Below are 17,496 nucleotides of genomic sequence, written 5' to 3'. Positions count from 1 at the left end.
ATGCACGCTCCTCTACTGTACAAAAGGGACACCTTAGACCCCGACGCCCTCAGTTGCGGGCGCGGCACTCTCCAGAACGTGAATTCAAATCCTCGTGTTTCTGCTTGTTTGCAGACGTGACGGATCACGTTTTCGAAGTGGTAAACTGTTTCTTATAGTGGGGCCGTGCCCCCCACACATTGTTGTCGCTTACTTGTGATTACTGGTATAGGATATTAAAATTGGCTAGGAGTAGCGACATCGAATCAAATCTCGGTTCCTCTGCGCGGAAAAAAAAAATGTACATACTTTGCTAGCCTTGAAAGAACGATAGAATACACTTACTGATATAAAACGCCACCAGTGGCCACTTCAGAAGGAATTAAAAGATAATGGTTGCGATATAAGAAAATTTGAGTAAAGGTCGTCCATTACTGAGTCGTCCATCCCAAAAATTGCCGAAGCCCAAGGTGCACTTTCTGCTTTATCTGAGAAAGTTGATGCGTTTTGACAAAAGGTGGATGACCTTAGACATTGCCAAAGGCGGAACAATTTGATACTTTAGTCTTACAGAGAAATATAATGAATGAGAAGATGAAGTGTCTGAAGCTCTGAACGAAACTATTTTTGTAATAGGTGTAAGCTCATGCAGTTTAGAACGCATGCATCGACTTGGAAAGGAGCGAGGAAGTTTCCGGCTAGTATTACTTCGTTTATACAGCTTCTGAGAAAAAATGCTGATTTCGAGGAACTGTTCGAAGTTAAAAGGAACAGGCATTCCACTTGACGAATACTTTTCCACGCGTGTACTATATGGTCGCAAACGTCTTTGGGAGAGAGCTTGGAGGACAGAAGAAACGGCGCACGCGCGTCTTATTCATGATAAGCTGTATGCAAACAAGGATATTTATATCTGGGATGACAGAAGGGCCTCATGGAAATTGTGCTCAGTGGAGGATAATTTTTGAACCACATGGAAGCTCAAGGACGCGAACATTGCTCCTTAGGCAGTGGTGGTTAATAATCTGAATGCACGCAGTATCCTGAATAAAATCTCGGACTTTGAAAGCGTGTTGCTAGAGCCTGAACCGGAAATGTCCATTGTTGCTGAGACATGTTTGAATGAATTCGTTGACAGCTGCGATTCCCTTCCTCCAAAATATGCAGCTTATCGTACGGTTCGCGGATCCAGGGGTGGTGGCGCAACTGTATTTGATAAGAGGCCAATTGTGTGAACTGCACGGTACTTGCCAACAAAAATTGAATGCGTTGCATGTGACATGATTTGACACGGCAGTACCGTCGCGTTCATTTCAGTCTATCACCCTTCAGATTCATCAAAAAAATATATGCTCGCTTTAACTGACTTTTTACAAAGTGAATTTCAGGCTTCCGACAGAAAATTTCTAATAGCTGTTGATTTAAACCTCCGACGCGGGCCAAGCGACGCGGGCCAAGCGGGCCAAGTGGACGTATTGTCATCGCGCGCCCTCAGGCACGTGGTTTTCTCCCTCAAATTAGTTCAAGTTGTTCCAGGGCACGCCACACTTGGGTACATGAAAGCGTAGGTTCACTCCTTGATCTTGTTTTATCTGAACCTCTCTCTAGCTCAACACAATTGCGCCTGTGAAGTCACGCAATGAATTTCAGATCATAAAATGGCCATTCTTCGTCTATTAGGCACTGATCATCAAGAGCGCACCACGAAGAGTATCATCATCATCATCAGCCCAGTTAGGCCACTACCGGGCAAAGGCCTCTCCCATACTTCTCCAACTACCCCGGTCATGTACTAATTGTGGCCATGTTGTCCCTGCAAACGTCTTAATGTCATCCACCCACCTAACTTTCTGCCGCCCCCTGCTACCCTTCCCTTCCCTTGGAATCTAGTCCGTAACCCTTAATGACAATCGGTTATCTTCCCTCCTCATTACATGTCCAGCCCATGCCGATTTCTTTTTCGTGATTTCAACTAAGATGTCATTTACCCGCGTTTGTTGCCTCACCCAATCTGTTCTTTTCTTATCCCTTAACGTTACACCGATCATTCTTCTTTCCATAGCTCGTTGCGTCTTCCTCAATTTCAGCAGAACCCTTTTCGTAAGCCTCCAGGTTTCTTCCCCATGTGTGAGTACTGGTAACACACAGCGGTTATACACTTTCCTTTTGAGGGATAGTGGCAACCTGCTGTTCATGATTTGAGAATGCTTGCCAAACGCACCCCAGCCCATTCTTATTCTTCTGGTTATTTCAGTCTCATCATCCGGATCCGTGGTCACTACCTGCCCTAAGTAGATGTATTCCCTTACCACTTCCAGTGCCTCGCTACCTATCGTAAACTGCTGTTCTCTTCCGAGACTGTCAAACATTACTTTAGTTTTCTGCAGATTAATTTTCAGACCCACCCTTCTGCTTTGCCTCTCCAGGTCAGTGAGCATGCATTGCAATTGGTCTCCTGAGTTACTAAGCAAGGCAATATCATCAGCGAATCGCAAGTTGCTAAGGTATTCTCCATCAACTTTTATCCCCCATTCTTCCCACTCCAGGCCTCTGAATACCTCCTGTAAACATGCGGTGAATAGTATTGGAGAGATCGTATCTCCCTGTCTGACGCCTTTCTTTATTGGGATTTTGTTGCTTTCTTTGTGGAGGACTACGGTGGCTGTCGAGCCGCTATAGATATCTTCCAGTATTTTTACATATGGCTCATCTACACCCTGATTCCGTAATGCCTCCATGACTGCTGAGGTTTCGACTGAATCAAACGCTTTCTCGTAATCAATGAAAGCTATATATAAGGGCTGGTTATATTCTGCACATTTTTCTACCACCTGATTGATAGTGTGAATATGGTCTATTGTTGAGAAGCCTTTACGAAATCCTGCCTGGTCCTTTGGTTGACAGAACTCTAAGGTGTTCCTAATTCTATTTGCGATTACCTTAGTAAATACTTTGTAAGCAACGGACAGTAAGCTGATCGGTCTATAATTTTTCAAATCTTTGGCGTCCCCTTTCTTATGGATTAGGATTAAGTTAGCGTTCTTCCAAGATTCCGGTACGTTCGAGGTTATGAGGCATTGCATATACAGGGCGGCCAGTTTCTCTAGAACAATCTGACCACCATCCTTCAACAAATCTGCTGTTACCTGATCCTCCCCAGCTGCCTTCCCCCTTTGCATAGCTCCTAAGGCTTTCTTTACTTCTTCTGGCGTTACCTGCGGGATTTCGAATTCCTCTAGGCTATTTTCGCTTCCACGATCGTCGTGAGTGCCACTGGTACTATATAAATCTCTGTAGAACTCATCAGCCACTTGAACTATCTCATCCATATTAGTAACGATATTGCCGGCTTTGTCTCTCAACGCACACATCTGATTCTTGCCTATTCCTAGTTTCTTCTTCACTGTTTTTAGGCTGCCTCCGTTCCTGAGAGCCTGTTCAATTCTATCCATATTATAGTTCCTGATGTCCGCTGTCTTACGCTTGTTGATTAACTTAGAAAGTTCTGCCAGTTCTATTCTAGCTGTAGGGTTAGAGGCTTTTATACATTGGCGTTTCTTGATCAGATCTTTTGTCTCCTGCGATAGCTTACTGGTTTCCTGTCTAACGGCGTTACCATCGACTTCTATTGCGCACTCCTTAATGATGCCCATGAGATTGTCGTTCATTGCTTCAACACTAAGGTGCGCTTCCTGAGTTAAAGCCGAATACCTGTTCTGTAGCTTGATCCGGAAATCCTCGAGTTTGCCTCTTACAGCTAACTCATTGATTGGCTTCTTGTGTACCAGTTTCTTCCATTCCCTCCTCAAGTCTAGGCTAATTTGAGTTCTTACCATCCTATGGTCACTGCAGGGTACCTTGCCGAGCATGTCTACATCTTGTATGATGCCAGGGTTCACGCAGAGTATAAAGTCGATTTCATTTCTTGTCTCACCATTCGGGCTCCTCCACGTCCATTTTCGACTAACCCGCTTGCGGAAAAAGGTATTCATTATCCGCATATTATTCTGTTCTGCCAACTCTACTAATAACTCTGCTCTGCTATTCCTAGAGCCTATGCCATATTCCCCCACTGACTTGTCACCAGCCTGCTTCTTGCTTACCCTGGCATTGAAGTTGCCCATCATTATAGTGTATTTTGTTTTGACTTTACCCATCGCCGATTCCACGTCTTCATAAAAGCTTTCGACTTCCTGGTCATCATGACTGCATGTAGGGGCATAGACTTACTTGTACCACCTTCAATTTGTACCTCTTATTAAGTTTCACAACAAGACCTGCCACCCTCTCGTTAATGCTATAGAATTCCTGTATGTTACCAGCTATTTCCTTATTAATCAGGAATCCGACTCCTAGTTCTCGTCTCTCCGCTAAGCCCCGGTAGCACAGTACGTGCCCGCTTTTTAGCACTGTATATGCTTCTTTTGTCCTCCTAACCTCACTGAGCCCTATTATATCCCATTTACTACCCTCTAATTCCTCCAATAACACTGCTAGACTCGCATCACTAGATAACGTTCTAACGTTAAACGTTGCCAGGTTCAGATTCCAATGGCGGCTAGTCCTAATTATTCCTAATTATTCTAGAGCTGAGAATGTTTCTATTCTGGACTACATCAATGTGAACTATGACAGTCCTAAATGCATTGGTGCATTTGTAAGTGCAACGGTGGAAGATGAGTGAGAACGTTTTAAAGAAATAATGCAAACACTCCCTTGCCAATAAAATTGTACATACCTGACCGAAAAAATAAGGTTGAAAGGAATAATTCGTACATTTCGCTAAAACTTATCAATGTGAAGCGTTGACTGCGGCACGTGCGAACCAAAATCGTAATAAACAAAGTGTAATAAGCACTGACGTCACCACGCTTTCTTTGTCGCTGAGAACAGAGTTGATCACTGCACCGAGGTGATACGTGAATGAATCGTTCACCTACTTTATTAAGACTGCACCGTTGAAGTTTTTAACTATTGAGAGCTGGAAAGTTACCGATACTTTCCAGATAGCCTGCAGTTTTAATGATAATTTCAAATGAGCGTTTACGAACGATGACATCATTTTATCGGAATATAACCTGCACTGTACTGCCTTGCCAATAACTGATATTGTGCTGACTCAAGAGGAACCTTGAGCCCTCTTCTAGGCATTGATGTAAGGAAATGTGGGATTCCAAATGCCTTTGTAAAAAGGTACGCTGAGTGGTGCTCCTATTACTTAACTCAAATATTTAACAAATCTTTACAAACAGGAGAAACTCCTGACTGGAATTGTGCGAGAGCAATGTCGATTCATAAAAGTGGCGCTATAGATATCATGAATAAGTACAGGCCTGTGTCATTGACAAGCACATGCTGTAAAACACAGCAACATGTACATACCATGCACTTAAGAGAATTTATCGAACCGCAGAATTTAATGGGCAACCGACAACATGGTTTTACGGGAGCTTCTCTACCATGTCCATTCTTACGGGAGTAACGCACTTCATTAACCAAATCATTGCCGCTAGAGGACGGGTTGATATTATTTTTCTTGATTTTAAGAAAGCATTCGACAAAATATTACAATTTAAGTTGTTACATAAACTTAGCACAATTTTGCGGAATGATACTCCCATCAAGTGTATTGCCGCTTATTTAAGAAAGAGAGAAAAGGTGGTTTGCATCCAATGCGCCACATGTACGAGAGGAGTTGTATGCTCAGTGGTTCCCCAGGTCTCTCTTATAGGGCCACTTTCGTTTGTCCTTTGTATTAATGATATGAGTAGCGGTTTCTGACCTGAAATGTTTATTAAGCATTGTGCGAATTACACAGTTATATACTCAACGGTGGGTTCAACGTATGATCAGGAAAAACTTAATTAACAACTGGGGGTGATAGGTGGCTGGCGCCAAAAATGGCAAACGGAGTTGAACCGTAACAAAACCGTTTTTAGGCCAATTGAAAAAAAAACACTATTATTTCATTACATGATGCATGACGAACCGATCTGCCGTGTGTCAGAGTTTACATGACAGATCACTTGAGCTGGGGTCGCTACATAGGTTATATCTGTGATAACTCACAAAACAACTGTGGATGCTTCGTCGTAAGCTTGGTCATGCGAGAACTGAAGTCAAACTTTGAGCGTATAAAACTTTCATTATGCCGCTGCTGAAAACGCATGTCCCATATGAAAGCCATATACGCAAAAGGACATCACGAAATGTGAATGCGTACAAAACAGGGATTTAAGATATATTTTTAACTCGTTCCGTGAAACGCAGTCGGTAACAAGACTAAGGACACAAGCAGAAGTTCTTACTTTCCAGCAAAGAATAATCATCAACGGCCTCTAATTCTTCTTCAAGATGTTGCATGGTAAATATAAAACTGAAATAGATAAAATTTTAACACTGGACACTGCATTCTCGGGCACAAAGCACGGTAAGCACATCAAGCCTTTGAGGCATAATACGGAGTTTTTTAAAAATTCATTTATTTTGTAGGCTATAGATACATGGAACAAATTACGGAATGATGTTACCCTGTGTAATGATCGTAAGGAATTAGCTACTGTACTTAATGTTACTTCAAAATGTGGAAAGCAGAATTGATGTACCCAAATGTACATTCTTGCTCACTTGTGTTCTGCTGGGTCGTGCTAATATGTTTAATATGCGATGCCCTTTCATTTGCAATTGTCTTTAAATTCATAACACATGTATTTATGTTATACACAGCAATCCCTCTTTTGGCATGTATTCTAATAGTAGGGATAAGCAAGTAAATAAACAATATATATGTGTTTATCGGCGTCTGTCATGTCTTTCTGGCACTGAAGCATTACACCTTGCAGCGTGCGCTCTGCTCATGTTAAGTTTCAGGCAGGCAGTACTCTCGACGCACGCTGGCACCGAAATTTATATTCATTCGGCGCTTTGCATCAACGACCACAAAGACCTCCAATTTGTAAGATTGGTGATGCGAGAACTGAAGTCAAACTTTGAGCGTATAAAACTTTCATTATGCCGCTGCTGAAAACACATGTCCCATATGAAAGCCATATACGCAAAAGGACATCACGAAATGTGAATGCGTTGTTCCTAGTTTCCTATGTCATCTCAATGCCGGCAATGACACGAACGTCATGATAAATGATGAGAATATAGGTTTAACATTGCGGCAACTGACGTAATCAATATGTGTATATTGATGTCAGTCATGTCGATCTGCCACTGAACCATTGCGCCGTTAAGCGTGCGTTCTGCTCGCGTTAATTGTCATACAGGAAGCATTGTCAGTGCACTGGGACACCGCAGCTGTTATGCATTCGCAAGTTTTGCTTCAATGACAAAGACATCCTCGTGTTTCTGACAAATTGATTTTTCACAACACCTTTTTCGTTCTCTACTTGCCAGTACACACTTGTCGTCAAATCAGGACAATAATGAATTTGAACTTAATCATTACAACGCTCAGCGCGCGTTCTGCTGCTCATGCTTATCTTCACACAAGAAGTACTGCTACAGACAGTGACGCCGATGTTGTTATTCATTCGCACGCTTTGCTTCATTTAGCACAACTTCGAATTTGCAGAAAATTGATCGTTCAAAGCGCCCCCTTTGTCATCTACATGCAAATGCACACATGAATGTCATGTCAGATGCGTACAATAAAGACGACATCATGGCAACTGAAGCAAACAATATCTATATATTTGCGCGTAACATGTCTTTCTGCCACTGAAGAATTACCACGCTGCGCCTGCGTTTTGCTCATGCTTAATTTTTATGGCGAAAATACCACTAAGGATTTTTGACTCTGATCGTGAAGCAAAACCTGGAAGCCTACGTAGCTTAGCCTCCCTTATTCCTTACCCCTTCTAATAATAAAGTTGACACTCACTCACTCACTCTGCAGTTGTTAGACCTTTCGCATGTTTTGCTTCAATGACCACAACGGAGCCTAATATATATGAAATAATTGTTCAGCGTGCGTCCTTTCCTCTACCTACAGGTACGTACATGAACGCAACGTCAGATTAGGAGAAAAATTGCTTGCCATCGCGGCAAATGGGGCCACCGACGTGATTATAGTTGCGCCTTCCAAGACATTATGGCGGTCAAGTATTTCGCCGCTCAACGTTGGTTCTACACATGATGATTTTCAAACAGGAAGTACTGCTAACAGACAGTGACGCCACAGTTGTTATCCACTCACATATTTTGCTTCAGGTTCTACAACGTCCGTGAATTTACAAGAAATTGATTGTTCACAATGCCATCTTTTCTCTCTACCTGCCGGTGCACACAGTAACGCAACGTCAAATGAGGAGAATTATGACTTGACACCGAAACAACGGAGGCACCCAACATGTTAATATTTGCGTCAACCATGTCTTTCTACCACTGCAGCATTACAACATTCAGTGCGCGTTCTGCTCGTGTTAATTTTTATGTAGGAGGTACTGCCGACGCAGAGACACTGCAGTTGCGATTTATTCGCACGTTTTGCTTCAAGCACTAATATACCTCGAATTTCTAAGAAATTGATTTTTCACAGCACCTCATTTGTCCTCTACCTGCCGGTGCACGCAAGAACACATCTTTCAATGAGAATAATGGCTTCGCATTGTGGCAACTGATGGAATCGACAAGCTTATATTTTCGCCTTTGCAGCTTGTCATGCACTGAAGCATTCAGGTGCTCAACATAGGTTCTACTCATATTAATTTTCACCCAGGATCTACTGCAAACCAGAAGAGACGTTGCAATTGTTAACTATTCACACGTATTGCTTCAATTAGCCCAACGACCTCGAATTACTAAGAACTTCATTCTTCACAATGTCTTCTTTGACCTCTAACAGCCTACACAGACATGAACACAAAGTCAAATGGCGAGAATCGTGAGTTGAGATCGTGGAAACTGAGGCCACCGAAATGTTTATATTTACTCCTTTCAAGTCTTTCTGGCACAGAAGCCTTACGCCGCTCAGCGTGCGTTCTGCTCATGTTAATTTTGATACAGGAAGTACTGTCAACGCGCCGCGACACGGCAAGTGTTATCCATGCGTGCGTATTGCTTCAAAGGCCAAAACGACCTCAAATTTCTAAGATTGATTGCTCAGAGCACCTACTTTGTCCAATAACTACCAGTACATACATGAACGCAACGTCATTTGAGGATAATCAAGATTTGACATCGTGGCAATTGAGGTAATGAATATCTATACATTCGCGCACACCATGTGTTTCTGGCACTGATACACTAGACCGGTCATCTTGCGTTCTGCTAATGCCTAATTGTTATAGAAGAAATACACTCCGGCTCTTTTACTCGGGAGTCGGCATTCATTCGCGCGTTTTCTTCACGGAGCACAACAACCTGCAATTTGTAAGGAATTGATTGTTCATTGGCCACTGCAGACATGACCGCCACCATAAATTCGGACAATGGACAAGGCTAAACATCGTGGCAACGGAGGTAATCTTCATGTGTATATCGGCACCTGTCATCTCGTTCTGCCACTGAAGGGTTAAGTCTTTCAGCGTGCGTTCAACTCCTGGTAATTTTGGTGCACCAAGTACTGTCGAGGCACAATGGCTCCGAAGCTATCCATTAGCACATTTCACTTCGAAGATCTCAACGACCTCGAATTTCCAATAAATCAATCGTTCACAGCGCCTTGGCTTCTCCCTGCCCGTACATACACGAATACAAAGTCAACTTAGGAGAATAACTTCACATCGTGGCAACTGAGGCCCCAATATCTTTATATTTGCGACAACCGCGTCTTTCTGCCACTGCAGTATGACACCGTTCAGCGGGCGTTCTGCTGGTAATAACTATCATGCAGGAAGTACTGTATAGACGAACAGTGACACCGATGGTGACATCCATTGGTACGTCTTTCTTCAATAATTAAGACTACCGCGTGTTCTAAGAAAATGATTGTTCACAGCATCCTCTTGGTTCTCTACCTGCCGGTACACACGTAAACGCCACGTCAAATCAGGACAAGCACAACTTGCCATCGTGGCAACTTGCGAAATTGTTATTATATATTTGCACCTAACATGTCTTTCTGCCACTGAAGCACTGCACCACTCAGCCTAGCTTCTATTCTTAATATTTTTCTCACAGGAAGTGCTGGTAAAAGACAGTGACGCCGCAATTGTTATCCATTAGCACGTTTTGCTTCAATTAGCACATCTTCGAATTCTTAACAAGTTGATTGTTCTAAGTGTCTTCATTGTCCTCTGCTTGCCGGTACGCACATACATGGAACATCAAATGAGGAAAATAGTGACTTGACATTGTCAAAAATGAGGCCACCGATATATCTACATTTGCGCCTCCCACGTGTTCCTTACACTGAAGCATCACTCCTCTGACTGTGGGCTCTGCTAATATTACTTTTCTTGCAGCAAATACTGTAGACGCACAGCGACACCTCAATATTTATTATTTCACACGCTTGGCTTCAAGGACCACAACCACCTTCAATTTGTTTGAAATGGATTGCGCACGGCGCCCCCTTTCCATCTATATGACGGTACACACACGAACCCCACGACAAATCAGGGCAATGAAGGCTAAAAATCGAGGCAACTGAGGTAATTGATATGTGTATATTGGCGTGTATCGTGTTTTTCTGCTATTGAAGAATTAAAACGTTCAGCTGTGATCTCCTCCTGTTAATATTCATGGAGGGAGTACTGTCGACACGCCAGGATCCCCCAGTTGTAATCTGTTCGCACGTTTTGCTTCAAAGAATAGAACGACCGGGAATTTCTGCGAAATTGTACGTTCACAGTGCCTCCTTTGTCTTCTACCTACCGGTACATACATGAACGCGAAATCAAATGAGGAGAATAATGACTTGACATCGTGGCAACTGAGGTAATGGATATGTATATATTTATGCCTAAGAAGTGTTTCTGCCACTGAAGCATTACACCGCTCAGCGTGCGTTCTGCTCATGCTTAGTTTTCATGCAGCAGCCGCATTTCGGTGGGGGAGAAATGCGAAAACACCTGTGTACTTAGATTTAGGTGCAGGTTAAAGAAACCCAGGTGGTCGAAATTTCCGGAGTCCTCCACTATGGCGTGCTTCATTATCAGAAAGTGGTTTTGGCACGTAAAACTCCTTATTTTTTTTTCATTGAGAAAATATCACTAAGGATCAGTGACTGAGCAGTTGTTATTTATTCGCACGTCTTTCTTCACTTACCACAATTACCTCGAATTTCCAAGAAATTGATTGTGGCAAATTTATTGAAGCAGAATTGTGACCTGACATTGTTGCAACTTTACTTGACATTGCTGTGTCAAGGCGATAGAGCCTAGATGGGGACCGAAGTCGAATAGATGGTGCAGGCGTGTGCGCTTCAAGCTGGGTGTGCTCCATAAAGATTTTATGGTTTAGGTTGTAAGCATACAAATTTTCATTGCTGCGTCTGTTCTCGAGACGGTACTGACTCTTGCAAGCCCTCCTCATGTGCAGATTCTGCTCCTGCATCAGCATGTTGAGTGCCCATTTATACAGAGTTGCTTGGAATCCACTGTGCCACAATGTCGTATCCTTGCTGGACAAGGTGGTGAAGCAGCAGTCTGATTTCTAGAACTTGTTATTCCAGATGTAACAATTGCACGCGTACACATTCAGGCCAAAGCCTTAAGTGTCTATGATTGCGGCGCTCTTGGCGGTCACCTTGGCGACACTGGGTCGTGAAGGAAAATGGCTGACGGCACAGAAAATGCTAGACTTGACATCAGATGTCTCGGCAAGGTTCCTGTAAACAAAGTAAATTACCGGCTGGGAAAAGCAAATATGTTACATTTTGGTTTGAGTGGGAATCAAACCGGGGCCTCGGAGTGCAAGACAAACACGCTTTCCTGAAGCCATGGCTGCTTGACGGCTCAGACTTTGTAAATGGGTGCCTCTTGCACGCAGGATCGCACACGTCACATCGCAGCCATCTCGCTAACTAAAGGTGTGGCCTACTGCGTGCTTTATTATACTGCCCTTTAGGTACTGCGTAAAGTGTTCGTATGTAGCGTTCAGGAGGTCGACTTAGTGCCACACGTGCACTTCCAATTGCGGCTCATTATGTCTTGCAATTAGTATCGCCACTATTGTATAACTTAACGCATTACCTATATTTCTTACAAAGAAGCATGACCATGATTGTATAACATCACGTATTACCGAAAGTGCGTCGGGATTTCATCTTCTTGTGTTTGAAGAGTGTTACTCCTGCTGCACTTTTTGAAATGTCCAGGGGAAAGCAATATACAGTTGTTTATTCTGCATTGATTTGTCAATATGCCACTATCGGCCGCACGTATCGGCCCCTGTGAGCTGTATTTTAAAGTAACGGGTATTCCTTTGAATATTTTTCTCGCGGTTTCCTGCTGTTCCTCGCCTGCATCTATGGGCATTGACCGACTGCGCCGTCACACCCATGTGATAGTATAGATGAGCAAATCGGTATTTATGTCCAGTGTAAAGGAAAGATACGCTTCTGAATGGTGAGCACTGCAAAATACGCAGGACTTTGTCTGAGATGCTTTCCCCCTATAGAAGCATAGCTACTTTACGTGGAGCCGTAACTTGAGTGTAACTCCTCATGGAGCACCCAGCTGTGTTCGCGGCACATGCAGACATACCAGGCAGCATCAGCTACAGAGATGATCACGTTTCTTTTTTCAATTACAATATTCTTTGACTAAGTGCTCTTTATTGAGAAATAACACGTGATAATCAAGTCCACGGTTAAAAGGACGTTATGCATTAGAGGCCATAGCTTCGAGTGATGCCATTTGTATTTCCAAAATCTACACTCATACACGATATCCCAAAGAGCAATCAGGACGATAGCAGCCGGGGTAGCTCAACGGCATTGGTTAGCTTGGCTAATGCCTAGGTACTACTAAAAGTCACTCGTGTGATTATAGCACGCACATGTTTAGGTACTGCCTAGGTACTACTGAAAGTCACTCGTGTGATTATAGCAGGCGCATGTTTAGGTACTTCGTGTAGCCTATTTCTTCCGGCGAGTAATAATTATCGTGGTTTACATTCAAACGGACGCACTTTTACTGCAAAGACTTTTATTTGTCATCCTACCATTCCGCGAAATCGTAACGGCATTGAAGTGCAGACCTCCAAACGGTATGAGCTGTTCTGAAAGGCCATATTCCCGTGAAATATCTGCGGACAGGGTACTTTAACTGTCTGTAAAATACCCGAAGGCGCTGTATGTCTACAGGCCAACGTATATAGCGGTAATGCTCGAGGCCTTCTTTAGGATACATCGTATTTTTTCCATGTTTAGATAAAAATTTAAAACCTCGGTTTACCACACAACCATGCGTGTAGTCACCAAATCCAGCAAGAGGCGGTGGGTAGGTATTAATTTTGTCGAAGTGATGCCATCTTCCTGAAAATAAAAGACAATGTATCTCATTCAGAAAATAGATACAGGTTTCCTGAACATAAACTATTTAGTGCTTTTGAGTACCATGGAGGAAGAAATTCAACAAGAGGGGACAGCCGGCAAAAACTGGCAACAGACAAAACATCATGCATAGTGTTAATCTCATCCGTGAGTTGACACGAGCATTGGAATGGGAAATGAACTTACAAAGAAAGTTTTATTTATGTTTTGCTCATTCCCGCTAAAACTAAAAAAAGTTTGCGTATATAATAACCTATATTTTGCGACTGACTTTTCTAGCGTTACTTAGCAGCAACATGTTACCTGCATGCCAGGGGCGACAAATGCATGCGTCATGCGCCAAACAGGCCACGGAAGCCAGCGAGGCCGGTTGCGCATATGAAGTTCGCCTGTTTGGCGACCCGTCTCTTTTGGATGTAGCCTTTGTGTTCGGCTCCGCAAGCATTTTTGCATTCCTTTTGCACGTCGACACGGCACCACTGCACTATTGGACTACGGCAAGATGAGCAATTTCGTTTCATAATCTGTGACGCCTTTCAAGCAATTTTGGCTTTCGCGGAACGGAACCGAGACCTGTGACACAGTTAACGAAAACAGGCTGCGTCATCTAGGCTATGTAAGATGAATTAATGGCTGTAGCTGGGAGAGGTTTGCGACACTTTCTATGAGCCGCAACATATTGTGATTGCCATGATTGGCAGTCATGATTCAGTCATGAGTCAGCATGATTGTTCCCATGCCCAACATTATTGGGCACGCTCACCGGACCAGGCCTCGTGACGAGTTAATGAAAAGCAGCTCGGTTGCGTGCCGCAGTTAGTTTTGCGTGAACTGAATTCAGCCGGGACAAGATCGTGACGCATTCTGTGTCCCCCAAAATTGTTGTTTTATTTCGTAACTTCTTGAGAAATTTTTTAGACACGATCGCCGGGCCTCGAGTTGCGAAGGAGTTAACAAGATGGCAAACAGGCCGTGGTAATAGTTAACTTGGCGTGTGTTAGTGAGGCAGTTTTGTGACGCTTTCTATATCTGCCCAACACATACCTCCGTTCGGTACTCACGCTTGTCGAAGACGCGACGAGCGATCGTCAAGACTGATAGTACTGGAGTGTGTTGCTTGCACCGGCACAACGTGCAAAAAATTCTGCCGAGGAGCTCAAAAATCAAGAACGAATTCTTTTTTTTTAGTGTGAGTAGAAGGCGTTCTGCGAGCGTCTAGCATAGTCTGGTTGAAAGCTTGTGTTGCGGGCATGTTTCTTTTGGAAACGCGCAGTAGCCCGTGCAGTCACGCTCTTAAAGTGCGGTAAATAATGCCCGGAAATTGGGCAATGCTTGTAAATGAGATGTTCCCTACATATTTTCTGGTATTGCTTGGGATCGGTCGGGTATTTTCGACGCCATGTAATTGAAAGCGAATAGCTTTTGTTCGTAATGTCGTCCATTCATCACTTTTACTACTCAAGCTGCTTAACCTAGATTCTCGATCTAGCATTCTTCTCAAAACGGCACATTGGAATACATAAAGCCATATGATGTAATTTCATTGGATAATACTTACTCTTATCTACGTTGTCATAATAAATAGTCATGTGATCATCCCTATCATTGCGTCGGAATTCATCTTCAAATGGTGCCAAACACTTAAGGAACATACGTAAGACATCCCATTTCGTTTGCGCCGAAGGTCTAAATCTTAAATATGCTGATGATGGAGCACCCCCTTGGCAATCGTAGCTGCAATATAAATAGAGCCGTTCGTCAAAATAATGATTTTTGCTCACACATTTGTCAGTAGAATGTGATTAATGTCTATTTTCAATAGTAATTTTGTCTAAAAAATGTAGGAATGAACCCAGTTATTAGTACCTTACGAAAGCCGAATTATTTCACGAGTAAGTATTCCTTTTTAATTGGATACAACGAATATACAATATCGCCGCAGAAACTCCCTAGTGGGATTTGTTGGATAGTGCGTAAGCATTTTTCCCAGTCGCTCACTTTGCACACATACGGCTCTGACGTGTCCCAACGTGTCATGTGGTATGATGGCGACGCTTTCCTAATTATTCATTTAGATAAAAAAGTAATTAAGCGAATGGTACCACCATTGAATTAATTAGGCTTAAATATTTATTGCAATATTAACCGAAATTATTAACCCCCCATATGAAATTTATTTGGGGGATGAGGTGTGCGCAATGAAATCATTACTAAAGGCTCAATATGTGGGATCCTTAATAACTGTTTATTAAACGTAATTATTCTGCCCATGATTGCTGTTGGTTACTCTAAATAATAAACCAAAATTTCCTTTTATTAACCTTACTACCCTATTGAAAAATTTGTATGAGAAATTGAACGAGATATATGCATGTCGCACAGATTTGATGAGAAATGAACCATTTGCTATGCATATTGAACGAGCTTTCATAGAAAATGTGCGAGATATGTATGATGTGCTACGCAGACTTTTACGAAGTGCACAATATTTATGCGATGTGCTATAAGAATGCGTAGAGCTTGTGTGGCATGTGTGCGATGGGCTGTGCAGACCTGACGAGATTATGTATGAGGTGTGAGAGGTGGCGCGTGATGTGTACGCACTGTAGTCGTATCAGCTACTTTCACTTAGAGGATTACTATGAACTACATAAAGAGTATGTGCACTTAAGTCGTAGTGCATACAAAAGCTCATTAATTGCAGTGAGGTACTAGTACATGCAAGAGCACGATCAATGTGCTTGCTGTATGATGATTTTGAACCATTGTGAGACATACACCAGCACAAATTACATACCAATAAGAGGTTCAGAGTTCAACTTCTAGATTTTCAGCAATGTACACATACATAACCATCAAAGCCGGTGTCGGTATTTTTTATGCAATGATTTTCACTTGGGGACGTATTCTCGGATGAGCAATTATGGCGATACTACTGCCTTTGTATGACGCATTCCTCGACCAGCCAATTGGCACTGGATAGCGCAACGACATTGTTGAAAGCTATCATGAGAGATTGGATCTCCTGTTCAGAGTAGATCTGCCTAAGATTGTATTGCAATGTAGCAGTTGGGTACCTTCGAACTTTCATTATAAAATGCTACATGTTTGTTTGTGCACAAATGAAAGAATCTGGCAATATGACTACAGCGCATTGGAAACATTTCAAACCAGGACGAGTTGGCAAAGGAGTTTATTGCACGCAGTTTGATCAGTGACAGAAGATGCAAGCACTTTGTCACGTCCTAATAATATTGCTTGCATCAGAGGTGTCCGTCAGATATAGTAATGGGCGAACATGAAGCTGCATATTTTCCAAATAGCCGAGTGCGTCAAACACAATACCGTCAAATACAAATTTGCTCTCTTTTCATTAGCCATGCTACGAGCATGTTAGTTCCTCTTTATGTCAAACCCTAGAAGACAGGTAGACGGCAGGTATCAAATTGGCCATGCGTGCCCAGATACAAAAAATAAAAGCACAACCACAAAAGACAGTGTAAATAAGCTGGTGAACAGATAGCCAAAATAACAGTCAATATCCACCGCACTTCGTCACAAATAAATAACAATTTAATATAAATAACCATCGATCCTTAAAAATGTCATGTGATCAATGCACAATTACTGCTATGAAAAATTATTTGCACTAAGTTTTTGCTCGTTCTTACGCGTTCGACTCATATCAGAAGCACGCACGCACGCACGCACGCACACACACACACACACACACACACACACACACACACACACACACACACACACACACACACCCGCGCACACACACACGCACACAGGAAAGACGGCACGGCTTACAAGAAAGTAAATCCAGCCTACGTGGCACCATGGCCCGATGCAGAAACAGTACCCCTCATGAACCGTACACATACGTAGAACAGCGCGCAACAAGCCGAACAAAGTGTACACGACTCGACGCGAAATCCGCCCTCGATTACGCCGCTGAGAAACACGCACACGTAACATTCACAAACCAAATGACGATACGCTGCGAACTTCAGATTTTACGGCCCTGTCCGGTTGATATGGCTACTCCGCAGGCTGTCCTC

Source organism: Dermacentor andersoni, chromosome 5, assembly GCF_023375885.2.
Source record: "Dermacentor andersoni chromosome 5, qqDerAnde1_hic_scaffold, whole genome shotgun sequence".
In the NCBI taxonomy this organism is placed as follows: Eukaryota; Metazoa; Arthropoda; class Arachnida; order Ixodida; family Ixodidae; genus Dermacentor; species Dermacentor andersoni.
This window is presented reverse-complemented; position numbering follows the sequence as displayed.